The 26,546-nt window shown below is 37.3% G+C and overlaps 1 protein-coding gene and 1 pseudogene across 4 annotated transcripts in view; one reads left to right on the forward strand and one right to left on the reverse strand.

Moving 5' to 3' along the window:
* GSK3B (glycogen synthase kinase 3 beta) overlaps positions 1–26,546 on the forward strand; it is a 283,540-nt gene that overhangs the window by 18,663 nt on the left and 238,331 nt on the right. The window lies entirely within an intron of this gene.
* LOC143648828 (mitogen-activated protein kinase 6 pseudogene) lies at positions 9,143–10,594 on the reverse strand (annotated as a pseudogene).

Here is a 26,546-nt window from a genome sequence, read left to right on the forward strand (position 1 = left end):
TAATCAAATCAGTATAAATTCAAAGTGGATACAGTTTTTTAAATAAAGCAGCAGTGATGCTTTAAAATTATAATCTGATTCAATAAGCAGGCAGGGAAACAGGTGTCATATGTATTTCTATTAGGAACATAAACTGGTAAAATTTTTCCACAAGACAATCCAGCAACATAGATCTGTAATCTTAAAAAGTACACATAACCAAGAGATGGAAACAGCCAAAATGTCCATCAACAGACAGTTGGCTAAACAAACTGTGACATTTACATAAGATGGAATATTATGCAGCTGTAAGACAGAATAAAGTTATGACGTATGTAACAACATGAATGGACCTTAAGGACATTATGCTGAGTGTGATTAGCCAGAAACAAAAGGACAAATACTGTATGGTCTCACTGATAGGAACTGACATTAGTGAATAAACTTGGAATATTTTCTTGGTGACAGAGACCACCAGGAGATAGAAATAGGGTAAGATTGGGTAATTGGAGCTGAAGGAATACAGATTGTGCAATAGGACTGAATATAAAAACTTAGAAATGGGCAGCACAATATTACCTAACTGTAATACAATTATGTTAGAACACTGAATGAAGCTGCATATGAGAATGATAGAGGGAGGAGGGCTGGGGCATAAGTGAAATCACAAGGAAAGATAGATGATAAAGATTGAGATGGTGTAATCTAGGAATGCCTAGAGTGTATAATGATAGTGACTAAATGTACAAATTTAAAAAATGTTTTTGCATGAGGAAGAACAAAAGAATGTCATTACTGCAGTATGCTGAAAATAGATGGTACTTAATATTTTAAAATTTCAACTAATGTGTGAGACTAAAGCAAAAAATGTTTATTTGGTACAAATCTATACTTTGACTAGTGCATCTCCTAATATAACTTATGTAGATAGTTGATTGAACACCTTAAGTACATGGAACTTTGTATAGGACATGAGATTTTGTTGGTTTGTCCAGGTGATGCCCTGATGAATCCCAGAGTGATTTGATCAGTGAGTGGAAAAGTATTTGCAGAGTCCCCTTGGGGGAATGGTGAGAACGGGGGAAAACTCAACTTCCCCAAGTTGAATTCTTGATATCCTCACAAGCAGTGTGGGCAACCAAAGCTATAGGCTGAGCCCCCAGTCTTGGGGTTTGTTCATATGAAACTTAACCCCACAGGGGATAGGTCAAGCCTACTTAAAATTAAGCCTAACAGTCACCCCCAAGAGAACCTCTTTTGTTGCACAGATGTGTCCTCTCTCTCCAGCCAACACAGCAAGCAGACTCACCACCCTCCCCCTGTCTACGTGGAACATGACTGCCAGGGGTGTGGATCTTCCTGGCAGCGTGGGACAGAAATCCCAGAATGAGCTGAGATTCAGCATCAAGGGATTTAGAAAAACTCTAGAATGAGCTGAGACCCAGCATCAAGGGATTGAGAAAACCTTCTTGACCAAAAGGGGGAAGAGTGAAATGAGACAAAGTGTCAATGGCTGAGAGATTCCAAACAGAGTCGAGAGGTTATCCTGGAGGTTATTCTTATGCATTAAGTAGATATCACCTTGTTATCTGAGAGCAATTGGAGAGGCTGGAGGGAACTGCTTGAAAATGTAGAGCTGTGTTCCAGTAGCCATGTTTCTTGATGATGATTGTATGATAGAGCTTTCACAGTGTGACCGTGTGATTGTGAAAACCTTGTGTCTGATGCTGCTTTTATCTACCTTGTCAACAGATGAGAGGAACATATGGAATAAAAATAAATAATAGGGGGAACAAATGTTAAAATGAATTTAGTTTGAAATGCTGGTGATCAATGAAAGGGATCAGTAGGAGGTATGGCATGTAAAATTTTTTTTCTGTTTGTTATATTTTTCTGTTGTCTTTTTGTTTCTTTTTCTGAATTGATGCTAATGTTCTGGGAAATGATCATGATGATGAATATGCAACTATGTGATGATATTGTGAATTGCTGAGTGTATGTGTTGGGAATGTTTGTGTTTCTTGTAATTTTTTTTAATTAATAAAAAATTAAAAAAAAAAAGTGCACATACTCCACAACCAATCAACTGTATCCCAGTAGGATGGGAATGCATAGAAAGTTCTGCTATAAGAATATTCATTGAAGCACTATTTATAATTGTAACAGAGAAAATTGGAAAAAATAAATGTGTACCGAAGGGATGGATGAATATATTATAGCATTCCATTGTGTGGACTGGTTAGTATCTGATGATCTAAAATGCTATATATTTATATAGAAAGATGTCCTTGGTATGTTCAGTTAAAAGAGAAAAAGGTAATTATTTTTGGTGATTCAATTCAGTAAAATATATCTATGTGTAGGAAATGAAATATGTGCCTGGAAATTTTAGGTGTAGCCCAAGCATTTTACATGCCTGTTCACATTAAATTTCAAACCCGATGATGTAGACCATCCTCTCTAAACCTCATTTCTTGCATCTTTAAAATTAGAATAAGTAACTTAGCCCTAAACCATCAAAACTCGAAATTACACAAATGGTGGAGCCCAAATTTGACGCCAGGTCTCACAACTCTGAAGCCCAGACTGTGTGATGGTAAATACCACCTATGCACCAAAGGGTGGATAAACAGAAGACCACCTGGAAAAACTTTCTCCCCACCCCAGCTTCGTTTTTCTTTCTCTTTTTGTTTTTTCCTCTCTCCACCAATCTTGTTTTTTCTTCTATAATGAACGTATTTTACTTTTTTAAAAATTTATTTATTAATTTAAAAAATTAACAAATGAAAGAAAAATTAGCATAGATAATCAGTAATTCACAATATCATAACTTAGTTGCATATTCATCATTTCTTAGAACATTTGCATCCTTCAGAAAAAGAAATAAAAAGACAACAGAAAAAGAAATAAAACAGAAACCGAAAAAAAGATTATACCTACCATACCCCTTACTTTCACTGATCACTGATTATTTTCACTGATCACTAGCATTTCAAACTAAATTTATTTTAACATTTGTTCCCCCTATTATTCATTTTTATTCCATATGTTCTACTCGTCTGTTGACAAGGTAGATAAAAGGAGCATCAGACACAAGGTTTTCACAATCACACAATCACATTGTGAAAGCTGCATCATTATTCAATCATCTTCAAGAAACATGGCTACTGGAACACAGCTCTCCATTTTCAGGCAGTTCCCTCCAGCCTCTCCTTTACATCTTGAATAACAAGGTGATATCTACTCAATGCGTAAGAATAACCTCCAGGATAACCTCTCGACTCTGTTTGGAATCTCTCAGCCATTGACACTTTGTCTCATTTCACTCTTTCCCCTTTTGGTGGGGAAGGTTTTCTCAATCCCTTGATGCTTAGTTTCAGCTCATTCTAGGGTTTTTCTCAATCCCTTGATACTGAGTCTCAACTCATTCTAGGATTTCTGTCCCACATTGCCAGGAAGGTCCACACCCCTGGGAGTCATGTCCCATGTAGATAGGGGGAGGGTGGTGAGATTGCTTGTTGTGTTGGCTGGAGAGAGAGGCCACATCTGAGCAACAAAAGAGGCTCTCTTGGGGGTGACTCTTAGGCCTAAATTTTAAGTAGATTTGACCTATCCTTTGTGGGGTTAAGTTTCATATGAACAAACCCCAAGACTGGAGGCTCAGCCTATAGCTTTGGTTGTCCACACTGCTTGTGAGAATATCAAGAATTCAACTTGGGGAAGTTGAATTTCTCCCTGTTCTCACCATTCCCCGAAGGGGGCTTCGCAAAAACTTTTCTACTCACTGATTGAATCACTCTGGGATTCATCGGGGCATCACTCTGGGCAAACCAACAAAATCACATGTCCTACCTGAGATTCCAAGTACTTACAGTGTTCAAACTATCTACATAAGTTATATTAGGAAATGCACTAGTCAAAATATAAATTTTGTACCAAATAAACATTTTTTGATTTAGTGTCACACATAAGGTGAGATTTTAAAATATTAATTCCCATCTATTTTCAGCACCCTGCAGTAATGACATTCCTTTGTTCTTCCTCATGCAAAATCATTTTTAAAATTTGTACATTTAGTCTCTATTATTATACACTCTAGGCATTCCTAGATTATACTATCTCAGTCTTTCTTTTTTCTCGGATGCAGCTTCATTCAGTGTTTTAACATAATTACATTACAATTAGGTATTATTGTGCTGTCCATTTTTGAGTTTTTGTATCTAGTCCTGTTGCACAGTCTGTATCCCTTCAGCTCCAATTACCCATTATCTTACCCTGTTTCTAACTCCTGATGGTCTCTGTTACCAGTGACATATTCCAAGTTTATTCTCGAATGTCCGTTCACATCAGTAGGACCATACAGTATTTGTCCTTTAGTTTTTGGCTAGTCTCACTCAGCATAATGTTCTCTAGGTCCATCCATGTTATTACATGCTTCATAAGTTTATTCTGTCTTAAAGCCGCATAATATTCCATCGTATGTATATACCACAGTTTGTTTAGCCACTCATCTGTTGATAGACATTTTGGCTGTTTCCATCTCTTTGCAATTGTAAATAATGCTGCTATAAACATTGGTGTGCAAATGTCCGTTTGTGTCTTTGCCCTTAAGCCCTTTGAGTAGATACCTAGCAATGGTATTGCTGGGTCCTATGGCAATTCTATATTCGGTTTTTTGAGGAACTGCCAAACTGCCTCCCACAGTGGTTGCACCATTTGACATTCCCACCAACAGTGGATAAGTGTGCCTCTTTCCCCGCATCCTCTCCAGCACTTGTCATTTTTTGTTTTGTTGATAATGGCTATTCTGGTGGGTGTGAGATGATATCTCATTGTGGCTTTGATTTGCATTTCTCTAATGGCCAGGGACATTGAGCATCTCTTCATGTGCCTTTTGGCCATTTGTATTTCCTCTTCTGAGAGGTGTCTGTTCAAGTCTTTTTCCCATTTTGTAATTGGGTTGGCTGTCTTTTTGTTATTGAGTTGAACAATCTCTTTATAAATTCTGGATACTAGACCTTTATCTGATATGTCATTTCCAAATATTGTCTCCCATTGTGTAGGCTGTCTTTCTACTTTCTTGATGAAGTTCTTTGATGCACAAATGTGTTTAATTTTGAGGAGCTCCCATTTCTTTCTTTCTTTCTTCAGTGCTCTTGCTTTAGGTTTAAGGTCCATAAAACCGCCTCCAATTGTAAGTTTCATAAGATATCTCCCTACATTTTCCTCTAACTGTTTTATGGTCTTAGACCTAATGTTTAGATCTTTGATCCATTTTGAGTTAACTTTTGTATAGGGTGTGAGATATGGGTCCTCTTTCATTCTTTTGCATATGGATATCCAGTTCTCTAGGCACCATTTATTGAAGAGACTGTTCTGTCCCAGGTGAATTGGCTTGACTGCCTTATCAAAGATCAAATGTCCATAGATGAGAGGGTCTATATCTGAGCACTCTATTCAATTCCATTGGTTGATATATCTATCTTTATGCCAGTACCATGCTGTTTTGACCACTGTGGCTTCATAATATGCCTTAAAGTCCGGCAGCGTGAGACCTCCAGGTTCGTTTTTTTTCCTCAAGATACTTTTAGCAATTCGGGACACCCTGCCCTTCCAGATAAATTTGCTTATTGGTTTTTCTATTTCCGAAAAATAAGTTGTTGGGATTTTGATTGGTATTGCATTGAATCTGTAAATCAATTTAGGTAGGATTGACATCTTAACTATATTTAGTCTTCCAATCCATGACACGGTATGCCCTTCCATCTATTTATGTCTTCTGTGATTTCTTTTAACAGTTTTTTGTAGTTTTCTTTGTATAGGTCTTTTATCTCTTTAGTTAAATTTATTCCGAAGTACTTGATTCTTTTAGTTGCAATTGTAAATGGAATTCATTTCTTGATTTCCCCCTCAGCTTGTTCATTGCTAGTGTATAGAAACACTACAGATTTTTGAATGTTGATCTTGCAACGTATTTTACTTTTTTAATTTAAAAAAGAGTATTTTTATTTTTAAATGCTCTGGCTCAAAACCAAGAAACTCAATTTGGGAAAAAAAATTTTGCCGCATGGCTTTCAAATTCTGAACAGCGATTAAAGAAAGCGATCTGAAATGTTAACTCCTTCTGAAAAGGATAAAGAAACAAGCCTGAGAAGTGTTTATTGCATTTATGAACAAGTAGGTATTGGCAAACAAGGATGTCTTTGGCAAAAAACAGTTTTAACTGGGAGGTTGGGTACAGAAGCCAATGGTGAAGAGAAAAGGATTAAGGTAAGGAAGTGCACAATAGTGAGTTGATTGATTTAGTCTCCATGAAGCTGGAGGAGTGCAGGTTAGAAGTGGATAAAAGAGAATTGAAAATGTTTATATTCTAAGGAAGAAAGGACAGAATGAGGAATTTTACTGAGAGATAAGGGCCATCTTGAACTGTTGGAGAATTTATTTTAAGCATTTGTTTGCTTTTCTTGGGAAAAGTAGTGTTGAATATAGTTTTTGATAAATTTTTATAATACTTTAGTTGTTATGAATGTCAGTTACTTTACTGCTCTGTTGGAAGGTATATAAACAGCCCCATTCTAAAATACAACAGCTTAAGACCATTTAATGTAATCATGTAAAAGCTTTTTAATAGTGAATTTCACCTTGTTTGTGATCAGTTTTTCCCGCCCTCTCCCATCTCATTAGTGTGATTGGGCCTAGCAGTAGTAGCACCTGTTCCTGCAAATGTTTTACACCTAGGTAACTGTGAACTGGGAAATCCCTATTATTAATCAGTAGATCGTAAGAAAGATCTGAGGGTTGCTTCCATAAAGCTTAGGCTGTTATAAATCTGGTTTTCTACTGCTTTCTCACTTGTCAAGAATGGAAAGCTCAATAGTTAAATTGATTTATAATTCCAACTCCACCACTTAACTTGAACAAGTTACTTACTTTCAAAACTTACTTTATTCATTTATAAAATGGTGGTAATACTAGTACCTTTCTCTCATAGGGCCACTGTGGAGGTTGAATGATCTATTATGTATGAAGAACACAGCCTGGCATAGAGGAGATGATATTTAAGAAATATTGGCTACTGACAGTGATTTTTCACCCGGCCTCCAGGATTTTGATTTTCTGAGCTTTATATTTCTGAGAGTGTTCATGACTGGAGGGTGTTATTATATTTGAAAAAGCAATCTATACTGTAGATTTTATGTGTTTGGGAGGACAGGGAGAATTTGCAGCATATATAAACAGAATTTATTTCCTGAGGTAGATTGGTTGGTTGTCATAGCTGTTTAGGAAAGGGTTTTCTTAGAGGCACTTGGAAACTAGGTTTGTTGAGGTCATTCTGTAATCTTTTTATTTTTGGATCGACTTTGAGAAGCATTTAAAAATGTGAGAGTAGGTAAAGGATGACCTCAAATTACTGTATGGGATAATTTCCTTAGGCTGTGTGTATATATATTTTTTCTGATCAAGCCACTGGAATGCAATATATCAGAAATGGAGTGGTTTTTATGAAGGGAATTTATTAAGTTGCGAGTTACAGATCTAAACCTGTGAAAATATCCACATTAAGGCACCAACAAAAGGTTACTTTCACTCAAGAAAGGCTGATACCATCTGGAACACCTCTGTCAGCCTGAAAGGTACCTGGCTGGTATCTGCTGGTACCTTGCTCCCGGACTCTGTTGCCTGCACATTTTCTGTTTTCCTGTGGGGATTCCTCACTTGGCTTCTCTAGGATTGGGTTTCATCTCTTGGCTTCCCTTCACTGTCTTCAGGTTCTGGCTTGTTTAGCATCTCATGGGAAGGCATGTGGTGATGTCTGCTGGGCCCTGCACCACCAAGCGTCTGGGTCTTGTGTTAGGTCTCTCACTCTTGAGGTTTCTCTAAAATGGTTTCTCTTTTAAAGGACTCCAGTAAACTAATCAAGACACACCTTAAATGGGAGGATTCACAGGTCCAATCAAAAGGTCATACCCACAATCGAGTGGATTATGTCTTCATGGAAACAATCTAATCAAGAGGTTCCACCCTTAACAATATTGAATGAGAATTAAGAGAACATGGCTTTTCTGGGATACAACATTTTCGAACCACCACAGTATGTTTGGAGGGTAGGTAGGAGTTATTGTGGATGAGCTATTTTAGGTTGAGAAATAAATGAAACCTGGTGAGGCTCATGAATATTGTAGGTTTAATATTGAAACTACTAGGTAACTGTAATTTAAACCAGGACAGTACTTGGAGAGCAGGAAGTTAGGGTGTGTGCCATGGTCTGAGAAAGCCATTTTTATTAGACTTGTGCTCTTAAGAGAGACAGGAACTGAATTATCTAGGATCTTTGATAACCGTCAATTTAATCATTCTTTTCTTTCTTCTGCAAGTATATTGTACTATTCTTTTAAACATTTTACATCCCTGTTGAGAATCTGCACCTTTTTGGTATAGTAAAATGTTAATGGTAAAAAATTCTGTTTTGTAGCTTTTGTGAAAGTATGAATGCAGCCTTCTCCATTGAACTTCCCTAACATCCACAGACCCCTTTATAAAGGAGAGGAGCAATAATATATTAAAAATAGTAAACTAAATAGTTTCCATCTATGTGTTTATCTTGATGTGCTAATAATAGTTAAATTTTAATGCTGTTAAAACCCATACAGGAATTTTCACTTGTTTAAAATGTCACAAAAATAGCTTTTAGTTTCATTGATAACTAGTTTAGTAAGAAGGCCATGTTAAATTCAGGAGTGACTAAACAAATTATTAAAGGTTTCGTTGTGGTTTTTTTTTTGCTGGCCATGTTTTATTTGTTCTTTTACTTTTAACAGCATGACTAAAGATACAGATAGTATTCAGTAAAATAAAATAGATGAAACAAATTTCTAAGAGACTGTGATGTCACATGTTATATTTAATCTAATTTTATTCATGCTTGCCTGGGGGGACAGGAAATATATCAGTTAGTAAAAACATATAGTAAGAACAAAATATGCCTTATCATGAACTTTTAAATACAATAATGATGTACCTTAATTACTTCCATGCACACAAGTCTAACATTACAGTTTGTTTTAAAGAATAAACACAATTAAGGCTTCTAGGAGCATTTTATAATAAATTCATTCTTAATTTTTCTTTGTAGATAGATCAGGCACCTCCAAAATACAAATTCCTATACACAATTGGAAAGATCTGTAATAAGCTTTGGTTCATAATGATTAACTTCACTCTCCAAACCAAATTAACTAAATATGATGATGACCTCATTTTGTAGTTACAAGTATGGCTACACTACAGATCACAATATTTGTGTTCATGATGAACTTGGTACTGCCAACAAGCCTCAGTAGAGTAATTGGTATCAAAAGCAGGATCCTCCAGATGCTTTTCACAAATCCATCCAAATGTTTTCCAGGATCAACTTGTACTACTTCTTCATCAGTGACATCAGACAGAGCTCTTGGGTCAGGGTGAACTTTCTCAATATCAAAGTTGTTATGTATAGGCCAGTCATGCTCTGGAAACTGACAATCATGATACATTTCCCAGGTATAAATGTGACTGTGAGTTTCATCCATAAGCAAAATATCAACTTCATCTTCAGCATGAAATGGTGACTTGAAATTGGCTCATCTGTTGGAAAAGAACATATGCTCATGTAAGGATGGGAGAGTGCCTTTTCTGCTGTCAACTGATCTGTGGGGCTAAATGTCAAAATCTGTCCCAGGAAATCTAGTTGCTTCTTGACTAATTCCTGGAAGCAGCTGAGTTAAAGGTTTGTGTGGCTCAGTCATGTCATTTCTAATGTAAACTGGAATTACTCTGAGAAGCTCCTGACGATCTTCCTCATGTATAACTGGAATAGATTCTAAAATCAGCTGAATCAGCTGATTGAATCAGCATCTGTTCAAGTTTATGTGCACTTGCAAAAGGGGTTTTACCAGTCAGCATTTCAGCAGAGATGCAACCCAAAGCCCACGTCAATGGCTTTAGTGTAATTATTAGGAAAAAAGTGAAAGACATGGAAATCTGTACTATTTAGTAACAAGTGCTTCAGAAAGATGACCCTTATGGGAATAACGGGGATCCATGATCTGTGCAAGACCAAAGTCACCTGTCTTCAGCACCAAGTCTTCAGTATTAATGAAAAGATTAGCTGGTTTGAGATCTCTGTGCAGTACGTTTGCAGAGTGAATATGCTTGAGCCCACATAGCAGCTAATACATGCAAAAAGTCTGGCATGCTCTTCCAGCAAAGGGCCTCGCTCTAGCACATTAGCCAATTCTGTTTCAATGTACTCCTGAACAATGTAAACACTGTTCAGTTCATTAAGAGAGCCCACATCGTCTATTATCTGGCTTCCACTGGGACCAAGAATTTCAAACACTTTCTCAGTGTTATCATGATCAAGTCTTCTAATAATTTTGATTTCATGTAGAGCATGTTTGACACTCTGGGGATCTGTAAGGACAGTTTTCTTGATGGCTACTCTTTTGTCACAGTCATTGTCTACAGCAGAAAAAAACAAGCCATTGCCTCTACAGCCCAATAGTTTTAAGTCCATATACCTAGAGCTCAGATCAAAACCATGAATGTTCATAACACTTTAAAATTTCTCTGACATTTTGAAACCCTTAGTATTGCCTCTTTCTTTTGAATTGTGAACTTGTGTAAACAAGAAAGAAAACTGGCATCAAAAGAAAAGATCTTTCAGAAAGGGAGAAGGAAAATAATTTTGCCTCCACAGCAAGATGGTTTCTTCATGTTCATTGCGTATGCCACCCAGGCGGTTGCATTACCCTTAGATTTAAAACTCAAAATGCTCTTCTTATACTGAGAATTAAGAAGATTGCAGTATTCATAGTTTGAGAAAGGGGCAGCAACTTTGCAGACATTTAAAGAAAACACTCAAGAAACTTAAACGGAATGAAATGACATACTATGCACTTAGATTTACTTGTGCTAAATGATTTAACATTTAACAAAAATGTGAATAAATATGCACAGAGCAGGCTTCTCTGAACATTCTCCTCACAGTGCAGATACATTTAGTGTTGAACTGGTCCTGAGCAGCATTGTTCTAAGGTGCTGGTAAGCACTATTTCCGTTTTGTTTCTTTTCTTCCTTTGTTGCTGTATATTTCAACAGGAAGCTCTGGTGGCTGTTGGTTACCAGATGTCTTTTGTTAGTAATCAGGTGGCTCCAACTCACCACAGTCACTATCAAAGCTACTGTCCATCTTATTCTGATACAATGAGACTTCTCCGACTCATCGAGAGGGTGTGGGGCCCATGGACAGCCCCCAGGTCGGCTCAGGTCTCCAGCTGTGCTGGCAGCACCACTGTCTCTGAGGTTCTCGCTTTGCCCCAGTTGCCACCATGTAACCCCGACATCATTGCCTTTTTAAAAGGTACTTCCTATTTGCAAGTCTCTCCATGTCTGCATTCATACTATATCACTGGGTCTTGATTCTTGCCTTGATTACAAAATTACCCTTCCAGCAATAGTTACACATTGTTGGTGTTGGCAGTGATAGATCAGTGACTTGACTATTAAAGCAATTGCCATAGAAGGGAAAAGGAGAGATGGTATCTTCATAGTCTGTTGAAATATGTTAGATACCTGTCAATGGAGCATTGTACTGTTTTCAGGAAGTGTTGTAGTTTTGACTTGAAGTAAGATTTATTTGCCTTATATTAAAAAAGTTGCTCTTATGAAATAATTCTTTTAAAAATTAAAAATTATGGTAACTCAAAATTTAGAAGCGTCTGAAAGTTCCCTTATCTCCAATTGCAGTAAATATGAAAGAACTGAAAATTTCTCCCTACCCTCTAAGTTCATTGATCATGTTATCAAAAGTCATATTTATATTTTTAATGGTCTTAAGCTGCTGTACTTTTAGGAAAAAGAGAGGGGACAGTAGTAATGGTAATTGTTTTTTCATATTTCCAATAACAAAGCAATTTTTTCATTTACGTATTTCCTAGAAGGTTTCTTTTTTGTCCCCTTTAGTTTAGAGGTTTATCTTTACAACCCAAACCACTCTGAGCAATTCAGCATTTTATGACATAAATCTACCTTTAGCACAAGATTAAATGGATTTGCCCATCATTTCTGCTAATCATTAGTGTATAAGTTAGCTATTGCAGTATGATAAATCACTACAAGCCTTGCTTAAAACAACCATCATTTATTATTGCTCATGAGTGTGGGCAATTCTGCTGATCTGGGCCAGGTTTAGCAGACTTTGACTGGGCTTATGTGTCTTGTGGTTTAGCTAATGGTTTGGCTTGGGGCTAGCTGATCTAGGGTGGCCTTATTTACTTGTCTCTAGTTGACTGGCTCTCAGTTGGGGCTACAGGGTTTCTAAACCATATGTTTGAATGTGGCCTCATTTACTTGTCTCTAGCAGGCTGGCTTCAGCTTATTTCGTGGTTGCTAAAAACTGTTATCCAAGAGGGAGGAGTGGAAGCATCAAGGGTTCTCAACTTTTCCTTTTAAATTTGTATTTCATTTTTCTGTACTTAATGTAATAACATTTATCAGTATATAATTTCCCATTTAACTACTTACACATGTAGAATTTAGTGATATTAATTACATTAAGAATACTGAGCTACCAACAGTATTATCCATTACCAAATTTTTTTTATTACTCTGGACAAACTTTCCACCCATTGAGCATTAAGTTCCCATTCTTTCCCTCATTCCCTTCAGCCCTTGGTAACTTGTTATGTACCTTTTGTGTCTATGTATTTGCTTAATCTAGGTATTTCATGTAAGTGAAATTCTATAATATTTATCCTTTTGTATCTGGCTTTTTCACTAAACAGGTTTATTCATGTTGTAGCATGTGTCAGAAGTTCATTTCTTTTTATGGTTAAAAACCATTTTGTGTGTATACTACATTTTACTTATGTGTCCACCTTTTAGCTGTTGCAAATGTACTCTAGTGAACATTGGTGTACAGATGTTGCTTTGTACATCTTTGGGGTGTATACAAAGAAGTGGGATTGCTGAATCATATGGTAGTTCTATGCTTAATTTTTGAGGAAACACCAAACTGTTTTTTATAGTGACTAAACCATTTTATATTGTCATGAACAGTGTATGAATGGTCCTTTTTAGTCACATCCTTACCAATACTTCTTTTTCTTTTAATGATAGCCATTCTAGATGTTATGAAGTGGTGCTTCGTTGTGTTTTTTTGTTAACTTTTTTTTATTGTATAATATAATATATATACAAAGCAAAGAAAGGAAAAGGCAGTAACTTTTAGAGCTTTCTTCAACAAGTAGTTACAGGACAGATCCCAGAGTTTGTCATGGGCTACCATATCATCCTCTCAGATTTTACCTTCTAGCTGCTTCAGAACATTGAAGGCTAGAAGGAATACATTTTTTTTTATCATTGTGATAGACTTTTTTTCTTTTTTGTGATAACAATATGCAAAAAAGCAATAAATTTCAAAGCACAGTCCAGCAATTAGTTGTGGAACAGATTTCTGAGTTTGGTATGGGTTACAATTCCACAATTTTAGGTTTTTACTTCTAGTTGCTCTCAGATACTAGAGACTAAAAGGAATATCAGTTGAATGATTGAGCAATCATATTTGCTTGTTAAACCCTACCTTCTCTATATAACTCCACCATCATGTTTGATCTTTCTGTCCCACTCTTTAGGGATATTTGTGCTATGGCATTTCTAACTTTTTCATGTTGGAAGGTGCTGTCAGTAATATCGGGTAGGGAGATGAAACTAGCTAATGTTCTGAAGAGGCTGGCCCCTGGAGGTTTCAGGACTTATCTGGTACAGGAACCCATCTGGAGGTTGTAGGTTTCTGGAAAGTTACCCTAGTACGTGAAACCTTTGTAAAATCTTATATATTGCCTAGGTGTTCTTTAGGATTGGCTGGAATCTTATAATTGGGTTTTGGCAAATTATGATAGGTAAAACTGATACTTTATTAGTTATACTTCTTTTCCCCCTTTTGGTCAGGATGGGTCATATTGTAGTCTATGTTTAATTTTTTGAGGAACCACCACACTTTTTTATAGTGACTAAACCATTTTACATCTCATTAACAGTGTATGAATGGTCCTGTTTATTCACATCCTTACCAATACTTTATTTTCTTCTAATAGCCATTCTGGAGGTTATGAAGTGGTGTTTCATTGTTTTGATTTGCATTTCCCTAATGGCTAATGAATTTGAGCATCTTTTCATGTGCTTATTGGCTAATTGTTTATCTTCTTTGCAGGAGTGTTTATCAAGTACTTTGCCCAATTTTTATTGGGTTATTTTTCAGTTGTTGAGTAGTAGGAGTTCTTTATGTATTCTGGATAGTAAGCCCTTATCAAGAATATCGTTTGCAACTATTTTTTTTGGTTATCCTGTAGGTTGTCTTTTCATTTTCTTGATAATGTCCTGTGGTGCACAGAAGTTTTAAGTTTTGATGAAGTGCAATATCTGCTTTTTCTTTGTTGCATGTGCTTTTGTGTCCTAAGAATCTATTGCCCAGTAGAAGGTCCTGAGAATCCCCCCCCCCCCTTTTTTTTTTTAGAGTTTAATAGTTATAGCTGTTACATTTTGGTCATTGATTCATTTTGAGTTTTTTTTTTTTTTTTTTATATAATGTGAGATATGGGGTCCAGTTTCATTTATTTGCATGTGGACATTCTGTTTTTTCAGTACCATTTGTTGAGGAGAAAATTCTTTTCCCATTCAGTGAACTTGGCACTCTTGTCAAAAGTCATTTGATGTGTAGGTTTATTCCTGAACTCTCAGTTCTGTTCCATAGGCCTATTTATCTGTTCCTGTGCCACAATCACACTATTTTGATTACTGTATCTTTAAAGTAAATTTTGAAATTCTGAAGAGGGAATCCTCCAACTTTGTTCTTTCTCAAGATAGTTTTGGCTATTCAGGGCCCCTTGCCATTCCATATCAATCTAATGATTGGCTGTTCCATTTATACAAAAAAGGCTGCTGGAATTTTGATCAGAATTGCTTTGAGTCTATAAATTGCTTTGAGTAGTATTTGTATCTTAACTGTATTAAGTCTTCCAGTCTGAACACAGGATGTCTTCTCATTTAATTTCTTTCAGCAGTGTTTTGTGGCTTTCAATATACAAAGCTTTAACACCCTTTAAATTCTTTTCCTAGATAATTTATTCTTTGAGTTCTTATTCTATGAGGAAATGCTTCATTAATTTGTTTTTTGGGTTAATTATTGGTGGTGTGTAGAAACATGATTTTTGCATTTGTTGGTCATGTTCCCTGCAACTTTGTTGAATTTGTGTATTAGCTGTAGTAGCTTCTTAATGGATTTTTTTTTGTGATTTTTTTTTTTTTTTTTTTTATGTTGTATCATGCCATCTGAGAGTAAAGATAGTTTTACACTTTCCTTTTCAGTCTGGGTGCCTTTTATTCCTTTCTCATGCCTAATTCGCTGGCTAGAACTTCCAGTACAATGTTGAACAGCAGTTTAAAAGCTGGCATCCTTGTTTTTTTCTTGATCTTAGTGAGATAGCTTTCTGCCCTCACCGTTGAGTATTATGTTAGCCATTTTTTTTTTTTTGTATGCTATATGGTGGGGTCACATTTCATTATTTTTCCATGTGAGTACCCCATTATGGCAGCACCATTTGTTGAATTTTTTGTTTGTTTGTTTTGATTGGTTGTTTAATTTGGCAAGTACATGGGCCAGGAATCAAACCCGGTTCTCCTGCATGGCAGGTGAGAATTCTACCACTGAACCACCTTTGCACCCCAGTGGGTTTTTTATAAATACACCTTCTTATGTTAAGGAAGTTCCATTCTGTTTTTAGTTTCCTGACTGTGATCATAAATACCAGGAAATTGGTTAGTTAAACAAAGGGAATATTAGCTTACATTGTTGAGGGTAGAAGTTCAAAATTGAGGTATCAGCAAGGTGATGCTTTTTCCCTGAAGACTGTGGCATTCTGGGGCTGGCTGCTGGTGATCCTTGGTTCCTGACTTTTCTGTCACATGATGACATTCATGGCGGTGTCTTCTTTCTCTTCTGGGTTCCATTCACTTCTAGTTTCTTCCCTTTTTTGTGGCTTTCTTTATGTCTGAATTTCATTCTGCTTATAACGGACTGTGGTATCTAGATTGAAGCCCAATCTGATTCAGTTTGCCATAGTTTAACTAAAAATAACATCTTCAGAAGGTCCTATTTATAGTGGGTTCACACCCACCAGACTGAATTAAGATTAAAAAAAATTCTTTTCTAGGTACCTAATTCAACTGTCATACATTTTAGTCCTAATTTTTGGAATATCTTTTTACATGAGAGGGTGGTGTTTTGCAGATGCCTTTTTTGCATCAGTTTAGAATTGATCATGTGCTTTTTTCCTTCTTTATTCAGTTAATGTGATATATTACATTGATTTTTTTGTTGTTGTTGAACCATCCTTACATTTCTTGGATAAATCCCACTTGGTTATGGTATATAATCCTTTTAATGTGTTGTTTGGTTATCTTTGCTAGTATTTTGTTGACGGTTTTTGCATCTGCATTAATAAAGGTTATATAGTTCTGTAATTTTCTTTTCTTGTGATGTTTTTATTAGGCTGTGAAAATTAAGGTAATGCTGGCTTCATAGAATGAGATAAGAAGTGTTCCCCATTTAAAAATTCTTTTGAAGAACACTCAGGGGTTCTGGAGGCCTAAGCTCAGCACTGGTATAATGCCACTTTCACTGCTTTCTCTTGGGTAAAGCAGATTATCAGGACAATTCAGATTCAGGAGACAGGGAAAGAGTCAAAGTCATATTGAGAAGGTTGTAGATATAGGAAATATAAAAACATTGGGAGAACTTTTGCAATCAATCTCCCACATTTAGTATAATACTTTATATAATTAATCATATAATTTTAACAAAAATCTTTACTAGTGAAAAAGCACAAATCCACTCCTTGAGTATCTGTGCAATGCATAAAAGTGTTTATCTTATTTCTTACATTGTTACAGTTTTGCACATAATGAAAATTGGATCCCCTATTAAACAGTTGCATTATGTCCTAGTAGAAAAGTGGAAAAGAGATATTGAAAATTGTCTGCTCTTGTCTATTTTAATCTGATTACATTTTTCTGTCTGTTTCTGAGGGCTTTTAATAATTTGCTTTCTTACAGCCTATTCAGTGTTATTTCCCAGTTCTGTTTTCTGGTTTGCCCACCAGTTTTCTCCTTGTCATTAAAAAATATTGAACTGAAATTCATATAACATAAAATTAACCATTTTAAAGTGTATGGCTAAGTGGCATTTTGCACATTTACATTGTTGTGCAATCACCACATTTGTTGAGTCACAATTGTTTTTATTGTCCCCCAAAGAAATTCCCATACCCATTAAGCTGTCAGTTCCCATTCTTTCCTCCTCCCAGTCCCTGGCAGCCACCAGTATGCTTTCTGTCTCAATGATTTACCTATTCTGGGCTGGCAGTTGTTTGCTTCCCCCCCCGCATGCACAGGTACCGGTCGGCAATCGAACCTGGGTCTCTGGCATGGCAGGCGAGAATTCTGCCACTGAGCCACTGTTGCACTACCTGGCATTTTTTTTAAATGTGTGCATCTGTTTATGTTCTTTCTACTTAGAGTGTCCTGTATCCTACTGGACCTCTTAAGTGTTTCGCCCACTAATTTCTTTCTCACAATCTTCCTGTAATTTAACTTAGCTAAAGTGACCCTTAGTACTCTACTCCAGTAAAACTGTTCTTCTATAACTCGCATTGTTTCCTCTCAGTCTTCTCGGCTGAGTGTTTCCCCCCTTTTGGGAGCTTGGAGTTACGAATTCCAAAAAAATATATTCTTAATCCATTCCTGTAGGTGTGAGCTCATTATAAATAGGGCTTTTTTTAAAAAACAAACAAACAAACATGGGCAGGCACCGGGAATCAAACCTGGGTCTCTGGCATGGCTGGAGAGAACTCTACCTGCTAAGCCACTGTGGCCCACCCTAAATAGGGCCTTTTGATGGGGTTACTTTATTTCAGTTGTGGCCCAATTGAATAGGATGGGTCTTAATCCTGTTATGGTGGCTTTGTAGAGAATACCACAGAGAGAGAAAGCCACAAGGAGCAGCCTGAAGCTGGAAGTCAACAGAACCCAGAGGAGAAAGGAAAAGATACTGCCATGTGTATTGCCATGTGACAGAAAAGCCAAGGAATCCCAAGGACTGCCAGCCAGCCAGAAGATACAAATCCTGGGAGGAAGCAAGTCTTCTATTCTCTGAAACTGAGCTAATAAATTCCTATTTTTAAGTCAGTCCGATGTATGGTATTTGTGTTAACAGCTAGGAAAACGAAAAAATTTCTGCTGCCAGAAAGTGGGGTGCTTCTATTGCAAATAGCTAAAAAGGTTAAATTGTTTTTGGGTAATTGGGTAATAGGTAGAGGCTGCAAGAATTGTGAGGGCTTCATAAATGAGTGAGAGCTGAAGAGAAAATTTATAATGTCTTAGAGAATGTGTAATTCATGAACAGAATGTTGATAGAATTATGGACATTAATGATACTTCTGAGGAGGTCTTAGAAGGAAATGATGAATCTGTGTTGAATATTGGAAGAAATGCTATCCTTGTTATGAAGTGGAGAGAATTTGGTGAAATTTAGTTCTGATGTTGGATGGAAGGCAGGACTCAAAGCAGTGAACTTAGCTGTTTAACTGAGGTGCTTTCCAAGCTAAGTGTGTAAGATACAGCCTGGTTTCTTCTTGCAGCTTATAGCGAAGTGAGAGAGAAAAAAGCACCTGAGGGTTGAGCTGATAAAGCACAAGGAAACCGACAATTAATAATTTGGAGAATTCTCGATCTATCCAGATATAGTACATTCTCAGACTAGGGCCAGAAGTGACTGTATCAGGGACCTCTCTGAACTTTTGGAAAGTGAGTCCCTAGAAGACAGGACTCCATGTGAGGGTTTAACGGAGTAATTCTTTGCTAAAGAGGATGTAGCTGAACATGGTTCATTTAAAAAATACTGAGTTAGTCTGTGTGTAAATGGGAGCAGAAATGGATTGTTACTGGTGCCATTAGCTATTCAGCTATCTTGTTTCTTTATTGGATTAATTTGCTTGTTTGTAGTATAAGATGCCAATTCTGGTAGGATACCTACACATAGGAGGAGGAGAGAACACCTATTTAATAATTTTCATTGTGCCTGTGTGCCAAGTACTATTCTAAGCAGAGTACATAAATTAATTCATTTAGTCCTCATATCAACCCTATGGAATATACCCTGTTATTCCTATTTTACAGATGAGGAGCTTGTGGCAGGAAGGTGAAATAAACTTGTCTAAGGTAATATAGCTAGTAGTGGTAGAGCCAGAATTCAGCTGAAGTTACCTGATTCTAGAGTATCTCTTAATCATTAGGCTAGACTTTCTCGGTATGGATTATGAAACAATTTCAAGTACACGATTCTTGCTTTTCTTTCTGTTCCCCTCTAACAGAATCTCCAGTTGGGGTTAGGAGTCAGTAGGAAAAAGAAGAAGTGCTGAGTGGTTTAAGATAGTTTCTGTTTTCTTTTTTTTTTGTATGCTGTTTGGTGGGAGTCACAGTTTGTCCTTTTTCCATGTGAGTATCCCTTTATTGCAGAACCATTTATTGAATTTTTGTTGTTTTTTCCTTTGTTTTTTAAACTTTTTTTCACTGTATAGTATAATATATATACAAAGCAAAGAAATAAAAAAGCAGTAGTTTTCAAAGTACTCTTCAAAAAATTGGTTACAGGATAGATCCCATAGTTGGTCATGGGTTACTATACGATCCTCTTTCCTTCTAGCTGTTCGAGAATATAGGAGACTAGAGGGCTTCAATACTTTTTAATCTTCACAATCAACTTTTTTTCCCTTCTTTTGTGAGCAATAATATATGTACAAAAAAACTATAAATTCCCAAGCACAACACCACAATTAGTTGTAGAACATATTTCAGATTTTGACACGGGTTACAGTTTCTCAATTCTAGGGTTTTGCTTCTAGCTGCTCTAAAATACTGGAGACTAAAAGAGAAATCAGTTTAATGATTCAGCATTCTTATTCGTTTATTAAGTCCTACCTTCTATGTATAATTCCATGATCACCTTTGATCTTTCCATACTTCTCATTGGGATTGTTTGGGCTATGGCAATTCTAAATTTTTTTTTTTTTAATTAAAAAAATAATTTTATTGATAAATCTTAACATACAAACAATCCTTAAATGGTATACAATCAGTGGCTTACAATATCATAATATAGTTGTGTATTTATCACCATTATCATTTTTTAGAACATTTGCTTCACTCCAGAATAAATTTTTGATGTTGGAAGGGTCTGTCACTGATATGGGGTGAGATGGAACTATCTGATGTTCTGGAGAGGCTGAGCTAGGTGTCAGGATTTACCTGGACCAGGGACCCATCTGGAGGTTGTAAGTTTCTGGAAAGTTATTCTAGTGCCTGGAACCCTTGTGGAATCTTATATATTGCCCTCGGTGTTCTTTAGGATTGGCTGGAATGGTCCTGGTTGGGGGTTGGCAACTTATGATAGGTAGCAAGGTCTACCAAACTTGCATAAGAGCAACCTCCAGAGTAGCCTCTCGACTCTATTTGAACTCTCTCTGCTGCTGATACTTTATTAATTACATTTCTTTCCCCCCATTTGGTCAGGATGTAATTGTTGATCCCACGGTACCAGGTCTGGATTCATCCCTGGGAGTTATCTCCCACATTGCCAGGGAGACTTTCACCCTTGGATGTCATGTCCCATGTACTGGGGAGGGCAATGATTTCACTTGCAGAGTTGGGTTTATAGACACTAAGGCCACATCAGAGGAACAACAGAGGTCCTCCAGAAGTGACTCTTAGTCATGCCTATAAGTAGTCTAAGCTTCTCTGCTACCTACATAAGCTTCACAATAGTACGCCTCATGATCGAGGACATGGCCTATTGATTTGGGTGTCGCCTAATTTTGACACAGTATCAGGGGGTTCCCTAATGGTAAGGTTTAATAGTTCCATAGTTTTTCTCCCTTCCCTCAGGGGACTATGCCAATACTTTTTGATTATCTGGTTAATATATTTTAGGATGTTTCCAGACATTACAGTAATCTGTACAGGATTAAAGGACCTTTTTCTCATTTTGTGCTCTCTGTGTTTCAGTTGTTCACATGAGCTATACAGATAAGTTGAATTGGATTATGAACTACAGAAAATTTCAGTTCCAGATCAAATAAACCTTTCTTCCATTGTTCTCAAAGAGTATATGTGGTTCTAAAATATAGACACTGTCTTCCTTACCCCTATGTTCTAAATTACTTTAACCCTAGCCTGTTTGGCTTTGTTCTTATCTCTGAATATCAGGTTATATATATAAAACACTATTTCAGAATCCAGAAATAATAATCACCACTCCAGTCTTAATGTGTGTGCTCTAAAAGCTTACAATCTAGGCCCCTGTTTTCTTATAAGCATTTTCTAAAGGTGATCATACTATTGTTGTTCTTTTGTTTCTGGCTTATTATGTCTCACCAAATGTACTACATGTTCATTCACATTGTTGCATGCCTCATGACTTTGTTCCTTTTTGTAGCAGCACAACCTCTGTTCATAAGTATACACCATTAGCACAACCTCTGTTCATAAGTATATACCATCGTTCAGCATTCTGTTTCTCCATCAGTGCATCCTTCAGCCACCTACATTCATTGGGCATCAGGTAGAGAGCCCAAAGTCCACAGTCCATCAACATTCTCAATTTTAGATAATTTCGTTGTTCCCAAGTGACAGAAAACCAATAAGCACATCCTCACCAAAAAGGAAATCTAAACCTCCTCTTAGCTCTTGTCCCTCACCCCATTATTTACCTCTGCTGTTGCTGTGGTGGTAGTGGTGATGGTTTCCCTTTGAACATAGCTCATAGCATGCAATAGCAGGTTTCCCCCCTGTAGCCTGGACTTAAACACTCTTTATAAGAATCTTATCTTTGAAGTAATTCTTACAAGAACTCATTCATGTTTCTAGGGTCAGTGGGACACGTAGTTCTATATAACCGCTTTCAATTCTGTTCATCTTCAATATGGTAATATTACTTCTAGATCCACTAGAGAATCACCTTCACTCCTGTCTATTCCCTTATATTGGAGTTCAATTTCATTAGCTAGCAGTTCACCCATCTCTAACTTATATATATCTCTAAGTCCCCTGTATTCTGTATTATAAGTCTGTGATTATACCTTTATGCTGGTCATAAAAGTGGAATCATACAGTATCTGTCCTTTTGTGTCTGGCTAATTTCACTCAACATTATGTCCTCAAGGCTCATCTACCTTGTCATATGCTTTAGAACGTCATTTTGACTGACTGCTGCATAATAATTGACCTTTTAGTTAGTATATAGTGTCCTTCTTTGTCTCTTATGATGTCTTTACATTTAAAGTCTATTTGACCGATATTAGTATAGCTACCCCTGCCTTCTTTTGGTTACAACTTGCATGGAAGATCTTTTTCCATCCTTTCACTTTCAATCTATTTGTATCTGAGTCTCTTGTAAGTAGTATATAACTGGATTATATTTCTTAATCCATTCTGCCAATATCTATCTTTTAATTGGTAAATTTAGTCCATTAACATTGAGTTATTACTGAAAAGGCCTTTCTTGATTCTACCATCTTATCTTTTTCATTTTATTTGTCAAATCTAAATATTCTTTCCCGTCTTACTCTTTGTGTTCTTAAAATTACCCTTAGTGGTATTCAATTCTGTGCCCTCCTCCAGAACTCCCTCTCCTGTCTTTTTTTAATCAGCTGGCAGCACTCCTTTTAGTATTTCTTGTAGGGCTGGTCTCTTGTTGACAGATTCTTTCAGGACTTCTTTGTCTGTGAAAACTTTAATCTCTCCCTCAATTTTAAAGACATTTTGGCTGGGTACAGAATTCTTGACTGGAAGTCTTTCTCTTTCAGGATCTTGAATATATCATACCACTGCTCTCTTGCCTCCAGGGTACTGGTTGAGTGGTTTGAACTCAGTCTTATTTGATTTCCCTTGTATGTAGTAGATTGTTTTTCTCTTGCCACTTTCAGGATTTTCTGCTTCTCTTCAATATTTGACAGACTGGTTAGTATGTGCCTTGGGGAAGGCCTATTTGGGTTTATTCTGTTTGGAGTTCTTTGGGTTTCTTTGACTTATGTATTTATGTCCTTTATGAAGGTTGGAAAGTTTTCTCCCATTATATCCTGAACTACTCTTCCTAGCCCATTACTCCTCTCTTCTCCTCCTGGGACACCATGATTCTTATATTTGTGTGCTTTGTTTTGTCTATCATTTCCCTGAGCTCCCATGGAGTTTTTACTATGTTTTTGCCATTTGCTGTTGAGTCTTCAAAGTCAGTTATCCTGTCTTCTTTATTACTTATTTTTTCTTCTGTCTCTTCAAAACTGGTGTTGTGTGCCTCTAGGATTTTTTTTTTATTTGGTCAATACCGTCTTTAATCTCGGTGATTTTTGCTATTTTTCTATTTATTTTTTCAAATTCCTCTTTGTGCTCTCCTACTGTCTTTCTGATCTCCTTTATGTCATTTGCTATCCTGCTTATTTTATTAAGTAGAGTTGTATTAACATCTTTGATTAGTTGTTCCAACTTCTTTGTGTCCTCTGTGTTTTAATTTGTTCATCAGGCAGGGCTATATCTGTCTGCATTGTGATATGCTCAGTGATCTTCTGCTGTCTTTGTTGCTTGTAGATACCTGGTTGATTTACTTTGGGATTTGATTTCTTTTAGTAGTCTAAGGCCTTGTGTTTACAGGGAGCAAGGCATGGGGTGGAGCACTCAGTAAGGTGATTTGTTTCAGGGCAGGTATTGACACAGGTTGGGTTCAGGTTGGGAGTGTTATACTGGCGCTTGTGCATGTGGGCACCCAGCTGCCAAGGAGGATGTAGCTGTATGGGTGCGCTGGTCTGGGGGGGCGTAACCCTGGTGTGTGCTGGTCTGAGGCACGGGCAGTTTGTGCACATGCATACAGCTGTGGCAGCAGATCGGTGTTACGCCTTCATGAATTGGGGGCAGATGTGACCTGGCTGTGCAGGTCGGCACATTCGCAGAGCTAGGAAGTGAGGCTGTGCAGGTCGGCACATTCGCAGAGCTAGGAAGTGAGGCTGAGGGCTGTGCACATGTGCAGTTCTAGGACTGCTGTAACGTGCAGTTCCCAGAGCTGAATGATGTGATTGGGGGTACATGCGCATGCGTGGGCCTGGGGGTGCAGTAAACCAATGCACTGAGCTCAGGGAGGGTTGGGTGAGCGACACTATAGGCGGGAGGGTGGGGGTAGCCTAGGTATGAAAGGTCAGTGCCCGCAACATTTATGTGCTGGTAACAGTGTGCAGTGAGCAGGGAGGGGGAGGTAGTGCTTGGGAGGGGTTTAGGAGAGGCGGGTTGGTCGGCACTTGGGGTGGGGGCGTGGGGCAGGTACTTGCACTGGGGGCTGGTGGGGTGCGGGTGCCTGGAGTGTGGGGAATGAAAGCGGGTGAGAGGGTTCAGGTGCGTGGGGTATGGGGTGAGTTGTGAGTCATGGGGCTGCGCTGGTGAGGGTAGCGAGCCAAGGAACGGCCTAGCTTACTTCCTAGCCGGATGTACCCGTCTGTGTACTCCCCTGGGCTGCAGTGCTCCGGGACTCCACTCCAGGCTCCAGCTTTCTGCCTCTCAGTTCCTCAGCCTCTGCAGCCAGGGTTGCCACATGTGTAGAAGGCTCTCCCAGGTCAGTTGCACCCCGAATTGCTGCCTCAGTCACACTCCTGTCCCTTCTCTAACTTTTCCGTGGAGCATGGCTAATCTCAAACTGCTGCTAGTCAGCCATCTTCCTGGAAGTCCTCCTTTTTTTGGTTTACTTGTTTATTTGTTTAGGGAAGGTGCATGGGCCGGGAATCAAACTCGGGTCTACACGTGGCAGGTAAGAATTCTACCACTGAACTACCCTTACATGCCGTAAGATAGTTTTTTTTAAACAGACATATATATCCCGCTTTCTATTTATCATGATTAATTGCAGAACTCCTTTTTAGCACCATATTGTTTTTTTTTTTTTTTTAACCTGGTATTGAATGTTCATGCAGGGGTGTATTTTTCTTTTGCCTTAACTTATCTCTATCTAGTAGGTACTTAATAAATGAATAGGTTTAAGCAAAAAACTGTGAGGTAACAGGTATGCATGTTACAATTGGAAAGTTAAATAAATATAATGAAAATTTAATATTATGTGTCTGGTTTTATAAGGTATAATTTTATTTACCTGGGAGGACATGCATCTTGAAACCAGTAAGTATATTAATAATTGTAGCAATCAAGAGGAAATAATCATTGGAGTTGGTTGGAGGTTGGTCTTCTAGGTGTTGCTTTTAGTAGGCTTAAACTGACACTTGTAGGTATAACATTTATTCAGTAAATGACATAAAGCTTAAGTGTACAGCTCAGTGCATATACCAACACCCAGATTAAGCGTACAGCTCAGTGAATATACCAACACCCAGATTAAGCTCAATATAGAATATTTCCATCATCATTCCAGAAGGTTTTTTTGTGCCCCATTTTAGCCAATAGATACTCCACCCCTTACATTGATTTTTTTTGTTTTAAATTGCATTTACTGGGCGTGCGAGGGTAGTTCAGTGGTAGAATTCTCACCTGCCATGCAGGAGACTTGGATTTGAATCCCAGTCCATGTACTTCCCAAACAAACAAAGAAACCAACAAAAGCAAACAAACAATTCAGTGGTGCTTCAATAACGGGATATTCACATGGAAAAAGAATGAAATGTGACCCCGCCGTACAGCATACAAAAAAAAGTTGCATTTATTAACACTTGACGTATATTTGTTTCTATTCCCTATTGGAATGTAAACTACATGAGGACAGGGACATGGTTTTATTCACTGTGTGATTGCATTGCTTAGCATAGTTCCTGACTCCGTGTAAATGCTCAACAACTATTTGTTGAATAAATTTATTTAAAAGTACTAATTGCCCACTGTGTATCATGTTCTGTGTGCTAGGTGTTGAGGATAGATTATAAATTTTAGTTTTCAAGGATATCATTGACAGCATGATGCTTAGACTGATTTTACCACAAGGATACTGAACTGTGCTGGTTCTGGGCTTAGTGTGTGTTTTAGGTTTTTTGTATCACCTTAGTTGGAAAAGATAAAAATTCTGTTTGCACATTTTGATTTGGCTTAAGAAAATTTTTCAAAAAGTTTGTGGAGTAGGAGTAAAGGAGACAGACTTTGAACTGAAAATGACCCTATTAATCTGGTTCATACTTAAGTCTGTCAAGTTTAACCCTCTCATTTAACATTTGAGGGCACTGGGGTACAAAGAAGCTATGTTATGGGCTAACCTAGTATGTAGCAATTGTTGTGTTTAGGTTTGTCCTGATAATATGAAAAGTATTATCTAAAATGAATACTGTATAACACAAAGCATTTAATATAGTGTTTTACACATGTTAGTGCAATGGTAGATTATTAATAATATTAAAGAACTACTGAAATGATGTTTACTTTTAATTCATTGATTCTTAGTA

Source organism: Tamandua tetradactyla, chromosome 10, assembly GCF_023851605.1.
Source record: "Tamandua tetradactyla isolate mTamTet1 chromosome 10, mTamTet1.pri, whole genome shotgun sequence".
Taxonomy (NCBI): Eukaryota; Metazoa; Chordata; class Mammalia; order Pilosa; family Myrmecophagidae; genus Tamandua; species Tamandua tetradactyla.